We start from the raw sequence: 17,322 nt of genomic DNA on the forward strand, positions 1-17,322 counted from the left end.
ACAGTAACATAATAGTATTCTGATAAGCATTCTAGTCAGTCTGGCAATATAGTTCATTCATTTCTACCCAGGAACAGACAGTCATTGTTCTAATTATTGATTATATTTACACACATTATATTCAGTACTAGGATTAAAAAGACAATTCATACATATACAGTAACATAATAGTATTCTGATTAGAACATATACAGTAACATTATAGTATTATGATTAGTACATATACAGTAACATAATAGTATTCTGATTAGTACATATACAGTAACATAATAGTATTCTGATTAGTACATATACAGTAACATAATAGTATTCTGATTAGTACATATACAGTAACATAATAGTATTCTGATTAGTACATATACAGTAACATAATAGTATTCTGATTAGTACATATACAGTAACATAATAGTATTCTGATTAGTACATATACAGTAACATAATAGTATTCTGATTAGTACATATACAGTAACATAATAGTATTCTGATTAGTCAGTCCTGATTGAAATGTATACATAATTAGTCATTATTGATAAAAATTCCCTTAACAGTGTGTGTTTGTGTGTGTTGTGAGTAGTTGTTTGTGCGTGTGTGTTTGTCTATGTGTGTGTGTGCGCATGTGTGGGTGCATCTAAATGAATGCCCCCTGAGTCCTATTGGCAGAGCTTGGATGAGCGCATTTACACCTGCTGACCCTTCACCTCTCTTCTGAGATGAGGAATGGCCACTGGGTAGAACAGAGAAGACTAAGGATATGTCCCAAATGGCACCCTATTCCCTATGGGCCCAGGACAACACCAGGGCACTACCCTAAGGGCCTGGTCAAAAGTAGTGCATTACCCTATTGGCCCTGGTCAAAAGTAGTGCACTACACTATTGGCCCTGATCAAAAGTAGTGCATTACCCTATGGGCCCTGGTCAAAAGTAGTGCATTACCCTATTGGACCTGGTCAAAAGTAGTGCTCTACCCTATGGGTCCTGGTAAAAAGTAGTGCACTACCCTATTGGCCCTGGTCAAAAGTAGTGCACTACCCTATGGGCCCTGGTCAAAAGTAGTGCACTGCCCTAAGGGCCCTGGTCAAAAGTAGTGCTCTACCCTATGGGTCAAGGTAAAAAGTAGTGCATTGGCCCTGGTCAAAAGTAGTGCACTGCCCTAAGGGCCTGGTCAAAAGTAGTGCACTATAAAGAGAATAGGGTGCCATTTGGAATTTAGACCAACTTTATTACAGTAGCTAGATAGGCCTACCAAGTCAAACATCCCTCCACTCTACGGTGAAAATATGCCTGTAGATGTGGTGTAGAAAGGACAACATACTGAGGTCAATTAATCCTTTATACTCATGGGAATTGGCCTTTATGGATAGGGCTATATTGAAAATGTTTCTTACAGAAGAAATATGAAGAGCATAACCATGGTAGAAATTAAACAGGGGTAAACATTTCACCTGATACAAGACTGAATCCAAACATTATACTGTTGATTTGATGGGCGTTTTACATTTCTTGTACCTTTTGCTGCATTTGTTGATAACTAAGCCTGAAAATACTCTGGATACATTCAGTAACTTGATAAGACCGTTCCTGGAACATGTGAGGTAGGTGCAATATAAGAAGACAATGACAATGACAAGGGTTTGAGTGAGAGGACTAACTGGTGTCTTCAAGTGGCCACACACATCTCCAAATTGTTGACAGTTTCTAAGCAATTTCAATTAACTTTTATGACTGAAAGAAGAGTCTTTAATGATAAAGTGCTTTTTTTTTTTTGCTCTCCTAGCTGTGCCGTTGACAAACTAGAGCAAGCACACTTACTGTTGTTGTTTACGCAATCCAAAAGCGGTCCATTATAAATCACAATCTGATCAGGTGAGCAGCATTTGAAAGCTTGTTCTATTGCCAACATGACTAGTTAAATTATAGGCAATTCAGAGAAACAGATTGAAAATTCTGGTGCGCATAGAAAGTATTCACGAGTGCATCAGCTGTGTGTTACGCTTCGTCACAATTGACAAACATAGGCTCATTCTGTTCAGAACAACACATGGTATGACCGACCACATGTCGTCTTGTAGCTGTACGTCAAATATAGTGATTGTAAATGTTGACACTGCATATGACATGTGTTCTATGATTTGGAAATGTGAAGTGTGTGCATTTTGGGTGCACATCATGGATGTTTGGCTTGTCTATAAATGAATTCTCTGAGAGTGGTTACAAAACAGTTCTTAGTATCATTCATAGCCAAGACACACCCATCTCAACTCACATGACGAATAACAGATCTTAGGAACATTACAAAGGAAGACTTTACTTGAGAGAGGAGTATCCCATAGCCAGACAGCATTAACTATAAATTATCGTTCAGTTTGCTCTCCTAAAACGAGGTTCTACTTCTCATTCTTGGTACAACATAGTACCAAGACATTAGGATATATATCAATTGTCATTTTAGACACTCCCATTCTGGACAAGCTCACGGAGACACAGTGACTGACACACAGACATTGTGGAGCCAAGAGATAATTGGTTCCCCCTCAATCATCCCTTCACATGGTTTAAAAGATATGTTTACATATGAAGACAAGCTTGACCTCTCCCCTTTCTGTGGCCCAAGTAACTGAACCCTGACAGAGAACAGATAACTGCAACCGGCCAACAGTATTATCCAAAAATAGACATTCTAATGACATAAGCATGCAAAAAAATATATATAATAATATTTATAAATGTTACCTAAATAATTCTGATTCTGCCACGACAACAAACACACACACACACACACACACACACACACACACACACACACACACACACACACACACACACACACACAGTCATATTGATTTAATCTGTTATATGTGTGCAATTTGTTTGTTTTATGGCGTTATGAGGTGTTATGTCATGTTATATGGTGATATGAGGTGTTATTGTGTATGTTGTGTTATAAGATGCTATATGGAGTTCTATGGTTTTATGAGGTGTTGTGTAGTATTGTATGGAGTTATATTGTGTTATGAGGTGTTATGTTGATATGTATGGACTTATATTGTGTTATGAGGTGTTATGTTGATATGTATGGACTTATATTGTGTTATGAGGTGTTATGTCGTGTTATATGGTGTTATATGGTGTTATTTTGTGTTATGTTGTGTTATATGGTGCTATATGGAGTTCTATGGTGTTATGAGGTGTTATTTCATGTTATGCTGTGTTATATGGTGTTAGTGGTACACGTAGATGAGATGAGATTAGTCCCCATTTAAACACACACAGATAATCTGAGAAAATCTCCTCACATCAACTGGACTAGTTCAGTGTTAACTTCATTTATGGTAGATAAACCCAACGCATTATTATAATCTCCTTCTATTGAACATGTTCTGCATTCTTAAACACATAGACCATTCATTATTACAGAACTGATCTGTCTGTGGTTTTAATATTAAACTCACAGCCAATATTAAACTCACAGACATTTTTTGGGGGATAGTTTAGGTTCACATTCGAGACGATTATCAGCTGGGTACTGCACTGTCAACTGTCAGGAGAAGGAAGGGCAACGGGGGAAAGCCATTAAAAAAATGACGTGCCCTCCTAAAACTGGTTCTAACTCCAGTTCTGTTAGTGATATTAAGATTCTAACACCCACAGTGTGTTATATAGACATTTAAGAAAAGTCAAGCAGAGGTATCAATCTGGTCCCAGTTCACTCAGCGAGGCCTTATTTAATGTTATCTAACCAATGAGTGGCTTGTCAGCTTCAAGCACCTGTACTAATCTAGAAATGAACAGAGCTGAAAGACATTAGGATGCAGAGACAGAATAATGTGTGCGTGCATGTGTGTGCACATGTGTGCGTATGGACCCACCATACAGTAGCCCCTGTAATTACAGTCTTATCTTCCCTTCTGACAAACAGTGTCCTTCATTACATGCTGTTAGCTGACACCAAGACGGCAAGCTTCAGCCTTGACTGTTGAATCATCTCTACCTAATGAAGGGGTTTGGCCACCAAGGACAGGGAGCTCTGGTGTTATGTGGTGTTATGTGGTGTTATGTGGTGTTATGTGGTATTATATGGTGTTATGTGGTATTATATGGTGTTATATGGTGTTATATGGTGTTACATGGTGTTATGTGGTGTTATGTGGTAATATTTGGTGTTATGGGGTGTTATGTGGTGTTATGTGGTGTTGTGTGGTGTTGTGTGGTGATATGTGGTGATATGTGGTGTTGCGTGGTGTTATGTGGTGTTATAAGGCACTGTGTGGTGTTAAATGGTGTTACATGGTGTTATGTGGTGTTATATGGTGTTATGTGGTGTTATGTGGTGTTATGTGGTGTTGTGTGGTGTTGTGTGGTGTTGTGTGGTGTTATAAGGCATTGTGTGGTGTTATGTGGTGTTATGAGGTGTTATATGGTGTTATGTGGTGTTATGTGGTGTTATGTGGTGTTAAATGGTGTTACATGGTGTTATGTGGTGTTATATGGTGTTATGTGGTGTTATAAGGCATTGTGTGGTGTTTTGTGGTGTTATGTGGTGTTATGTGGTGTTATGTGGTGTTATATGGTGTTATGTGGTGTTATAAGGCATTGTGTGGTGTTTTGTGGTGTTATGTGGTGTTATGTGGTGTTATGTGGTGTTATAAGGCATTGTGTGGTGTTATGTGGTGTTATATGGTGTTATGTGGTGTTATATGGTGTTATGTGGTGTTATATGGTGTTATGGGGTGTTATGTGGTGTTACATGGTGTTACGTGGTGTTATGTGGTGTTATAAGGCATTGTGTGGTGTTATGTGGTGTTATATGGTGTTACATGGTGTTGTGCAGTATTATATGGTGTTACATGGTGTTACATGGTGTTATGTGGTGTTACATGGTGGTATGTGATGTTATAAGGTGCTAAATGGTGTTATGTGGTGTTATATGGTGTTATGTGGTGTTACATGGTGTTATGTGGTGTTACATGGTGGTATGTGATGTTACATGGTGGTATGTGATGTCATAAGGTGTTATGTGGTATTATATGGTGTTATATGGTGTTATACGGTGTTACATGGTGGTATGTGATGTTATAAGGTGGTGTTATGTGGTGTTATAAGGCATTATGTGGTGTTAAATGGTGTTACATGGTGTTATGTGGTGTTATATGGTGTTATGTGGTGTTATGTGGTGTTGTGTGGTGTTGTGTGGTGTTGTGTGGTGTTATGTGGTGTTATATGGCATTGTGTGGTGTTATGTGGTGTTATATGGTGTTATGTGGTGTTATATGGTGTTTTGTGGTGTTATATGGTGTTATGGGGTGTTATGTGGTGTTATAAGGCATTGTGTGGTGTCATGTGGTGTTATAAGGCATTATGTGGTGTTATATGGTGTTACATGGTGTTATGGGGTGTTATGTGGTGTTATAAGGCATTGTGTGGTGTTATGTGGTATTATATGGTGTTATATGGTGTTATATGGTGTTATGGGGTGTTATGTGGTGTTATAAGGCATTGTGTGGTGTTATGTGGTATTATATGGTGTTACATGGTGTTATATGGTGTTACATGGTGTTATGTGGTGTTATGTGGTGTTATAAGGCATTGTGTGGTGTTATGTGGTGTTATGTGGTGTTATATGGTGTTACATGGTGTTATGTGGTGTTTTAAGGCATTATGCGGTGTTATGTGCTATTATTTAATGTTATCTAACCAATGAGTGGCTTGTCAGCCTCAAGCACCTGTACTAATCTAGAAATGAACAGAGTTTAAAGACATTAGGATGCAGAGCCAGAATAATGTGTGTGTATGTGGGTATGTACGTGTGTGTGTGTATGTGTGCGTGCATGTGTGCGTATGGACCCACCATACAGTAGCCCCTGTAATTACAGTCTTATCTCCCAGCCTGACAAACAGTGTCCTTCATTACCTTCATTATGTGGTATTATATGGTGTTATGTGATGTTATAAAGTGTTTTGTGGTATTATATGGTGTTATATGATGTTACATGGTGTTATGTGGTGTTATAAGGTGGTTTTATGTGGTGTTATGTGGTGTTATAAGGCATTGTGGGGTGTTATATGGTGTTAAATGGTGTTATGTGGTGTTATAAGGCATTGTGTGGTGTTCTGTGGTGTTATGTGGTGTTATAAGGCATTGTGTGGTGTTTTGTGGTGTTATGTGGTGTTATATGGTGTTACATGGTGTTACATGGTTTTATGTGGTGTTATAAGGCATTGTGTGGTGTTATGTGGTGTTATAAGGCATTGTGTGGTGTTATGTGGTGTTATGTGGTTTTGTATGGTGTTATATGGTGTTACATGGTGTTACATGGTTTTATGTGGTGTTATAAGGCATTGTGTGGTGTTATGTGCTATTATGTAGTTTTATATGGTGTTATGTGGTGTTATGTGGTGGTATATGGTGTTATGTGGTGGTATATGGTGTTATGTGGTGTTATGTGGTGTTATGTGGTGTTATGTGGTGGTATATGGTGTTATGTGGTGGTATATGGTGTTATGTGGTGTTATGTGGTGGTATATGGTGTTATGTGGTGGTATATGGTGTTATGTGGTGTTATTTTGCAAAAGCATACCTTTTCCTTTTTGGACGTAAATTATAATTTATGAAGCTATGAAAACTGGTTGTTTTATAATATGGCTACTAATACTGTAAAAGCGAAATCAAAGTCCAAGTATACAGATTTGACAATATTCTTGCAGAAAAATGAATGCAAATGTCTCCTTCACGATTTGCCCAAATGTACCCGGGTGACTTCACGCTAAATGTCATGTAGTTTGCTCATACTTCAAGTTATACATCTGAAACGTTGCACATACACTGCTGCCGTCTTGTGGACACCATCGGAATTACAACGAGTGATGGCTGGAACAGGGACCTTTCTGTTGCATTTCAAAACAGTGGTAGAAAAAAAAAATGTTGTTTTTTATTTTCTTATACCATATCTATTGTGTTATATTCTCCTACATTCATTTCACATTTCCACAAACTTCAAATTGTTTCCTTTCAAATAGTACCAATAATATGCATGTCCTTGCTTCAGGGCCTGAGTTACAGGCAGTTAGATTTAGGTATGTAATTTAGGCAGAGAAAAAAAGGAAAAAAAAGAGGACTACCCCAAAGAACTTTTATGGACTTGTAAGTAAGCATGTCACTGTAAGGTCTGCACCTGTTGTGTTCTGTGCATGTGATTTGATATGACACAAATCTTCATGACTCTTGTTTGGTTGTAGTGTGTAATAGTCTCTGGTTCTCTCTTTACTGTGTCCCTGTCTACTTGTCCTTCTACTTCACCATGTGGAGTACAACGGCTTTGCAGATATTGAAAGACATTCAGCATGTACAATTAAGCACGTAGTCACTGTGTAGCCTTCTCCAGGTAGGCCAGAGGAGACTGATAAGACTGGATTGGGTGGACTGATATAGAGTACATGAGTACATTTTGAGATTATAATTAGAAAATATCAATACAATGAACGATGATGGATGAATGATACAATGGTATCACATACAATGGTGATTACATAATTATTACATAATTACATAATTATACTTTTTTTGTTTCCTCTCGCTCATTCACCCCATTTCTCCCCCCATCATACTTTCCATAATTTATTGAATATGTTGCTATATGTGTGAAATATGTTTCGGGATAGTTTAGGTTCACATTCGAGACAATTATGAGCTGGGTACTGCACTTTCAACTGTCAGGAGAAGGAAGGGCAACGGGGGAAACCAATTAAAAATGACATGCCCTCCTAAAACTGGTTCTAACTCCAGTTCTGTTAGTGATATTAAGATTCTAACACCCACAGTGTGTTATATAGACATTTTAAGAAAAGTCAAGAATGACTTTAGAAATTGCAGAGGTATACTTATTTATTTATTCACGAGCGGTCAAAATGGCTGCTTTAGTGGTTCTAGTGTTAAAGCTGGATCGTGACTGTAAAAGAGAAACCGACACATCAGTTTATGATTCTACAACAACAAAGACATGTCTTTAAGCAATGAACTATATTGTTTTCATAGGACATCATTGCCTGTACAATAGAACAGTGGAGTATGTACTACTATGATGTTTTGACCACGATGCTGGATGCTCCTCTCCTACATTAATAAACCAAACAAAAACAATAACAAATGTCCCTGGGCCTGGGGCTGGACCAGTGAAGCTGTTTCACCTAATGTGGATTCCAGACACAAACCATTAAGTATGCGAGTAGCCTACCGAGACAGTGGTAGTATAAAACTCCAGACCAGGGGTCTCCAACCTTTTCTAGCATGAGAACTACTTAAAAAAACATTAAACATGCTAAGAGAAAATTTCTAGTTTTCAAATGGGCACATTCTTCTCATATCCTCTCCCTGCAACTCTTCCCTGGTTCTTTACTGTACAGGAGAAAGTAGTGCACATAATGGTTAATAAACAACTTCAAGGGGGGTCCTAATAAGTCTACAATTTCCCCCGCAAAATTGTTTTTTCAATTTTTCCTAGTTTTATATTTTTTTCGTTTTTCATTCTCAAAATGATAATTGTTCATAGAGAATAAAAAAAATGGATGTTCTGAGTCCATGTCAATACTCAAATCACATCAGGTCTTGAAGAAAACTAACAAATTTAGATTTTTGAGTGTAGTTCCCCTTTCCTTCCGTATCTGTCCCTTTAATGGGGCATATAGCTAGTGAGGAATGTGCCATCTAATGCTAATGTGCTTGTCTAGCGATGGTTCTGTACTGCTGCTGCTCATTTCATGACAATGTTTGCAAATAACAAATAACAGATACCAAGTATTTACTTATTCATGATATACTTCTGCCAGGTAAGCCTATTTCTCATTTCATTGAGGTTTTGGGGAAAGTATTTCTAGAAAGCCGGAAGATATTTCTCACATTAACTAACTACACACGGAGTGATGGACAAACGCACACACCACAAAAACAGACAAGCAATTTTGCTGAATATAAATTGGCAGATATTGTGTTTGGTTTGGCTTTTTAAGCCAGTAGCCAGGGTGTCATAATGTCAACGTTGATTAGATAGTAGCTGGGAGCTTGCAGTGTCTGATACTTGTGAGAATAGTTTATGACAGTTTGCGGAGGAAAACATGAACAATGGCATGTACATTCAGAAGTGCCAGATACTGGTATTGACCTGTTGGAGACCCCTGCTCCAGACTGTTCATATTCATAGCAGATGGTGAGAAACTGCTCATGCTTGTCTAATGACTCATTATTTATAACTGCACCTGTTCTGAGACGTGTCATGATATTACCATAGCAACACCACAGGGATGAATCAGGTAGGAGGAGTGTTTTGATATACAGTGCCTTGCGAAAGTATTCGGCCCCCTTGAACTTTGCGACCCTTTGCCACATTTCAGGCTTCAAACATAAAGATATAAAACTGTATTTGTTTGTGAAGAATCAACAACAAGTGGGACACAATCATGAAGTGGAACGACATTTATTGGATATTTCAAACTTTTTTAACAAATCAAAAACTGAAAAATTGGGCGTGCAAAATTATTCAGACCCTTTACTTTCAGTGCAGCAAACTCTCTCCAGAAGTTCAGTGAGGATCTCTGAATGATCCAATGTTGACCTAAATGACTAATGATGATAAATACAATCCACCTGTGTGTAATCAAGTCTCCGTATAAATGCACCTGCACTGTGATAGTCTCAGAGGTCCGTTAAAAGCGCAGAGAGCATCATGAAGAACAAGGAACACACCAGGCAGGTCCGAGATACTGTTGTGAAGAAGTTTAAAGCCGGATTTGGATACAAAAAGATTTCCCAAGCTTTAAACATCCCAAGGAGCACTGTGCAAGCGATAATATTGAAATGGAAGGAGTATCAGACCACTGCAAATCTACCAAAACCTGGCCGTCCCTCTAAACTTTCAGCTCATACAAGGAGAAGACTGATCAGAGATGCAGCCAAGAGGCCCATGATCACTCTGGATGAACTGCAGAGATCTACAGCTGAGGTGGGAGACTCTGTCCATAGGACAACAATCAGTCGTATATTGCACAAATCTGGCCTTTATGGAAGAGTGGCAAGAAGAAAGCCATTTCTTAAAGATATCCATAAAAAGTGTCGTTTAAAGTTTGCCACAAGCCACCTGGGAGACACACCAAACATGTGGAAGAAGGTGCTCTGGTCAGATGAAACCAAAATTGAACTTTTTGGCAACAATGCAAAACGTTATGTTTGGCGTAAAAGCAACACAGCTGAATACACCATCCCCACTGTCAAACATGGTGGTGGCAGCATCTTGGTTTGGGCCTGCTTTTCTTCAGCAGGGACAGGGAAGATGGTTAAAATTGATGGGAAGATGGATGGAGCCAAATACAGGACCATTCTGGAAGAAAACCTGATGGAGTCTGCAAAAGACCTGAGACTGGGACGAAGATTTGTCTTCCAACAAGACAATGATCCAAAACATAAAGCAAAATCTACAATGGAATGGTTCAAAAATAAACATATCCAGGTGTTAGAATGACCAAGTCAAAGTCCAGACCTGAATCCAATCGAGAATCTGTGGAAAGAACTGAAAACTGCTGTTCACAAATGCTCTCCATCCAACCTCACTGAGCTCGAGCTGTTTTGCAATGGAAAAAATGTCAGTCTCTCGATGTGCAAAACTGATAGAGACATACCCCAAGCGACTTACAGCTGTAATCGCAGCAAAAGGTGGCGCTACAAAGTATTAACTTAAGGGGGCTGAATAATTTTGCACGCCCAATTTTTCAGTTTTTGATTTGTTAAAAAAGTTTGAAATATCCAATAAATGTCGTTCCACTTCATGATTGTGTCCCACTTGTTGTTGATTCTTCACAAAAAAATACAGTTTTATATCTTTATGTTTGAAGCCTGAAATGTGGCAAAAGGTCGCAAAGTTCAAGGGGGCCGAATACTTTCGCAAGGCACTGTATATCTACTATGTATATATTCTGCTCTGACCTCTACATGAAAAAGCTAATTGATCCTGGATCCTATGCCAACTTTATTGTTCTTTAGTCACTGACCATTCGGAAAGTATTCAGACCCCTTGACTTTTTACAAGTTTTGTTACGTTATCGCCTTCTTCTAAAATGTATTAAATCGTTTTTTTCCCCTCATCAATCTACACACAATACCCCAAAATGAGAAACGAAAAACAGGTTTTTAGAAATGTTTGCTAAATTATTACAAATAAAAAATGAAATATTACATTTACATAAGTATACAGACCCTTTACTAAGTACTTTTTTGAAGCACCTTTGGCAGCGATTACAGCATTGAGTCTTCTTGGGCTTGACGCTACAAGCTTGGCAAATATTTATTTGGGGAGTTTCTCCGATTCTTCTCTGAAGATCCTCTCGAGCTCTGTCAGTTGGACTGGGTGTCTTGATGCACAGCTATTTTCAGGTCTCTAGAAAAATGTTAGATAGGGCTCAAGTCCGGGCTCTGGCTGGGCCACTCAAGAACATTCAGAGACTTGTCCTGTCGCAACCCCTGTGTTGTCTTGGCTGTGCGCTTAGGGCCGTTGTCCTGTTGGAAGGTGAACCTTTGCCCCAGCCTGAGGTCATGAGCACTCTGGAGCAGGTTTTCATCAAATATCTCTCTGTACTTTTCTCCATTCATTTTTGCCTTGATCCTGACTAGTCTTCCAGTCCCTGCTGCTGAAAAACATCCCCACAACTTGATACTGCCACCACCATGCTTCACCATAGGGATGGTGCCAGGTTTCCTCCAGGCATGATGCTTGGCATTCAGGCCAAAGAGTTAAATCTTTGCTTCATCAGACCAGAGAATCTTGTTTCTCATGATCAGAGAGTCCTTTATGCGCCTTTTGGCAAACTCCAAGCGGGCTGTCATGTGTCTTTTACTGAGGAGTGGCTTCCATCTGGCCACTCTACCATAAAGGCCTGATTGGTGGACTGCTGCAGAGATGGTTGTCCTTCTGGAAGGTTATTTCATCTCCACAGAGGAACTCTAGAGCTCTCTCAGAGTGACCATCAGGTTCTTGGTCACCTCCCTGACCAAGGCCCTTCTCACCGGATTGCTGAGTTCGGCCAGCTCTAGGATGAGTCTTGGTGGTTCCAAACTTCTTCAATTTAAGAATGATGGAGGCCACTGTGTTCTGGGGACTTTCAATGCTGCAGAAATGTTTTGGTACCTTTCCCCAGATCTGTGCCTGGACACAATCCTGTCTCGGAGCTCTACGGACAATTCCTTCGACCTCACAGCTTTTTTTTGCTCGGACATGCACTGTCTACTGTGGGACCTTATATAGACAGGTGTGTCATGTCTATAAATCATGTCCAATCAACTGAATTTACCACAGGTGGACTCCAATCAAGTTGTAGAAACATCTCAAGGATGATCAATGGAAACAGGACGCGTAACAAAAGGTCTGAATACTATGTAAATAAGGTATTTCTGTTCTTTATTTTTAGTACATTAGCAAATATGTCTAAAAACCTGTTTTCACTTTGTCATTATGGGGGTATTCTATGTAGATTGCTGAGGGATTTAAAAAAATAAACATTTAGATCCATAAGGCTGTACCTTAACAAAATGTGGAAAATGTCAAGGGGCCTGAGTACTTTCCGAAGGCACTGTACACTACATGACCAAAAGTATGTGGACACCTGCTCGTCAAATATCTCATTCCAAAATCATGGGTATTAAAATGGAGTTGGTCCCCACCTTTGCTGCTGTAAAAGCCTCCACTCTGCTGGGAAGGTGTTGTACTATATGTTGGACATTGCTGAGGCGACTTGCTTAATGTCAGCCACATGCGCATTAGTGAGGTCTGGCACTGATGTGGGGCGATTAGGCCTGGTTCGCAATCGGCGTTCAAATTCATCCCAAATGTGTTCAATGGAGTTGAGGTCAGGGCTCTGTGCAGGCCAGTTCTTCCACACCAATCTCGACAAACCATTTCTGTATGGACCTCACTTTGTGCACAGGAACATTGTCATGCTGACACAGGAAAGGGCCTTCCCCAAACTGTTGCCATTGTATGCTGTAGCGTTAAGATTTCCCTTCACTGGAACTAATGGGCCTAGCCTGAACCATGAAAAACAGCACAAGACATTATTCCTCCTACACCAAACTTTACAGTTGGCACTATGCATTGGGGCAGGTAGCGTTCTCTTGGCATCCGCCAAACCTAGATTCATACAGCAGGATGGTGAAGCGTGCTTCATCACTCCAGAGAACCTGTTTCCACTGCTCCAGAGTCCAATGGCGACGAGCTTTACACCACTCCAGTCGATGCATGGTGATCTAAGGCCTACCATGGAAACCCAGATGTTTTTATCCAAAGCAACTTACAGTCATGCGCGCAAACATTATTTACAAATGGGTTGTCTCAGGAATCAAAACCACTATGCTGGCATTGCAAGCACCATGCTCTACCAACTGAGCTACATTAGGACCACTAGCATGAGGTAGTGAGTGTTGCAACCAAGGGCAGACGATTTGTACGCGTTACATGCTTCAGCACTCGGAGGTCCCGTTCTGTGAGCTTGTGTGGCTTATCACTATGCGGCTGAGCCGTTGTTGCTCCTAGACGTTTCCACTTCACAATAACAGCACTTACAGTTGACCGGGGCAGCTCTAGCAGGGCAGAAATTTGACAAACTGACTTGTTGGAAAGGTGGCATTCTATGATGGTGCCACGTTGAAAGTCACTGAGCTCTTCGGTAAGGCCATTCTACTGCCAATGTTTGTCTATGGAGTTTGCATGGCTATGTGCTCCATTTTATACACTTGTCAGCAATGGGTGTGGATGAGATAGCCGAAACCATTCATTTGAAGGGGTGTCCAAATACTTTTGTATATATAGTGTAAAACACAGTAACTGACCCTGTCTGTGCAGAATGGTCCAGGACGAAGGGTAAATAAGCCCATGTGAGTTTGTTTGTGTGCTAAACATAGAGTCAATTTTTGTGCAGATGAGCGTAATGAGGAGAAGTATGGAGGGATGGACAAAGAAACAGATCACGGCGGGTACACAAATAACATGATGTGTACCTGGAGAAAGATGGTGGATGAAGAGGGTTGGAAAGGTCTTTAGGGAAGGAATGAGAGAGAGGGATTGAAAGAGGGAAAGGAGGAATGGGGAGATATTGCTGATCCCACAGCTATTGTTTGTAGTAATAATGTGTCTATGAACCAGTGTTGTGCTGTTAGCACTGAGGCGGTGTGCACTAATAGGATGTCTTCTGTGTGCAGCTCACCCTGCACTAAAATAAATAACATGAGCATGTCTACTCTTGCTGAGGAATGAAAACAATCAAGCATCATAGAAAAGCGCAAAAAATATCCCACGTTAAAATATGTAGCCTAAGAAACGAGGTTCAAGAAGTCAATAACTTGCTAGATTCCATTCATGTTCAGACTATCACTGAAACTCACTTAGATACTACCTTGAATGATACAGTTGTAGCAATACATGGTTAAAACATCCACAGAAAATACAAAAATGCCAATGGGGGAGATGTTGTGGTCTATGTTAAGAACCACATTCCTGTAAAGCTTAGAGAGGATCTCATGTTAAATACTGTTGAAGTAATATGGCAACAGGTTCATCTGCCTCACCCAAAGCCCATTATTGTGCAAGTCCACCAAGTGCTAAAAGTCACTATCTGGATAATATGTATGCAATTCTTGATAATGTATGTGATATCAACAGAGAGGTATATTTTCTGGGTGATTTCAATATTGACTAACATTTATCAAGCTGCCCACTCAAGAAAAGCTTCAAACTGTTTTCAGTCAACCTATCAGGGTATTTACAAACAGCAGAAGAATGAAATCATCAACATGTATTGATCACAACTTTACTAATGATGCAGAAATTGGCTTTAAAGCAAATGCATAGGATGTAGTGATCACAATATAGTTGGTGCATGGAGGTGGCACCGGATAGACCGGACCGTGCAGGCGCACTGGAGCTCTTGATCACAGAGCCTGCCCAACCTTACCTGGTTGAATGCTCCCCGTAGCCAGGCCAGTGCGGTGAGGTGGAATAGCCCGCACTGGGCTGTGCTGGCGAACCGGAGACATCATGCGTAAGGCTGATGCCATGTACGCCAGTCCAAGGAGACGCACTGGAGACCAGATGCGTAGAGCCGGCTTCATGGCACCTGGCTCGATGCCCACTCTAGCCCGGCCGATACGAGGAGCTGGAATGTACCGCCCTGGGCTTTGCACACGCATCGGGGACACCGTGCGCTCCACCGCATAACACGGTGCCTGCCTGGTCCCTCTCGATCTCCGATAAGCACGGGAAGTTGGCGCAGGTCTCCTACCTGCCTTCGCCACACTCCCCGTGTGCCTCCCCCCAAAACGTTTTTGGGGCTGCCTCTCGGGCTTCCAGCTGCACTGCCGTGCTGCCACCTCATACCGGCGCCTCTCTGCTTTCGCTGCCTCCAGCTCTGCTTTGGGGCGGCGATATTCCCCTGGCTGTGCCCAGGGTCCTTTGCCGTCCAGAATCTCCTCCCAAGTCCAGTTCTCCAAATATTGCTGCCTCTCCTGCTGCTGCCCGTTACCACACTGCTTGGACCTCTGGGGGTGGGTGTTTCTGTAATGGCAGATTTCCTCTTCGTCTGAAGAGGAGTATGGATCGGACTTAGGTGCAGCATGGTAAGTGTCCATATTAAAATGGTTTTAATGAACACAGAAACAAAACAATACACAACAAACGAACAGTCCTGAACGGTGCAACAAAACACAGAACAGAAAATAAACACCAACAAAACCCAGGTGGAAAAGGGCCACCTAAGTATGATTCTCAATCAGAGACAACTAACAACACCTGCCTCTGATTGAGAACCATACTAGGCCAAAAACAAAAACCAACATAGAAAAACAAATATAGACTGCCCACCCCAACTCACGCCCTGACCATACTAAAACAAAGACAAAAACAAAGGAACTAAGGTCAGAACGTGACAGTGGCAAGGAATAAGTTAGTCCTAAATACTAAAACAACTAAAACCATTGTATTTGGCACAAATCATTCACTAAACCCTAAACCTCAACTAAATCTTGTAATGAATAATGTGGTAATTGAGCAAGTTGAGATGACTAAACGGCTTGGATTAACCCTGGATTATAAACTGTCATGGTCAAAACATATTGATACAACAGTAGCTACAATAGGGAGAAGTCTGTCCATAATAAAGCGCTGCTCTGCCTTCTTAACAACACTATCAACAAGGCAGGTCCTACAGGCCCTAGTTTCTACCTTCTTAACAACACTATAAACAAGGCAGGTCCTACAGGCCCTAGTTTCTACCTTCTTAACAACACTATCAACAAGGCAGGTCCTACAGGCCCTAGTTCCTACCTTCTTAACAGCACTATCAACAAGGCAGGTCCTACAGGCCCTAGTTTCTACCTTCTTAACAGCACTATCAACAAGGCAGGTCCTACAGGCCCTAGTTGTCGCAACTGGACTACCTTCTTAACAGCACTATCAACAAGGCAGGTCCTACAGGCCCTAGTTTCTACCTTCTTAACAACACTATCAACAAGGCAGGTCCTACAGGCCCTAGTTTCTACCTTCTTAACAGCACTATCAACAAGGCAGGTCCTACAGGCCCTAGTTTCTACCTTCTTAACAACACTATCAACAAGGCAGGTCCTACAGGCCCTAGTTTCTACCTTCTTAACAGCACTATCAACAAGGCAGGTCCTACAGGCCCTAGTTGTCGCAACTGGACTACTGTCCAGGTGCCATGAAGAGGGACTTTGCTCAGAACATGGCAGCACGGCTGTCCTCTTAAATGTACACAAAGGGCTAACATTCAAATAATATGCATGCACATTTCTCATGGCTCAAAATGGAGGAGAGATTGACTTTATCACCACCTGTTTTTGTAAGGAGTGATGACAAGCTGAATGCACCAAGCTTGAAAACGACTAGCAAGCAGCACAGACACCCATGCATAACCCACAAGACATGCCATCAGAGATCTCTTCAAAATCCCCAAGTCCAGAACAGACTATGGGAGGCGCACAGTACTACATAGAGCCATGACTACATGGAACTCTATTCCACATCAGGTAACTGATGTAAGCAGTAGAATCAGATTAACAAAATCGATATTAAAACATTATATGGAACAGCAGGGACGTTGAAGAGACACACAAACAGGTACAGACACACGCATGCATACCCACACACACGCATACGCACACACACACTAGCACACAAACGTACTTTGTAATATTGTTGTATGGTGGTATTATACATTTTGTACTGTAGATATGTAGTGATGTAATAATGTTATATGATGCATTTTGTTTTTTATGTAATG

The 17,322-nt window shown here is 40.8% G+C and overlaps 1 protein-coding gene across 1 annotated transcript in view; it reads left to right on the plus strand.

The window, feature by feature from the left end:
• The window catches only part of LOC139366074 (FERM and PDZ domain-containing protein 3-like), a 224,388-nt gene that overhangs the window by 83,548 nt on the left and 123,518 nt on the right, over positions 1–17,322 (plus strand). The gene's annotated exons all lie outside the window — the stretch shown is intronic.

Source organism: Oncorhynchus clarkii, chromosome 14 (assembly GCF_045791955.1).
Source record: "Oncorhynchus clarkii lewisi isolate Uvic-CL-2024 chromosome 14, UVic_Ocla_1.0, whole genome shotgun sequence".
NCBI lineage: Eukaryota > Metazoa > Chordata > Actinopteri > Salmoniformes > Salmonidae > Oncorhynchus > Oncorhynchus clarkii.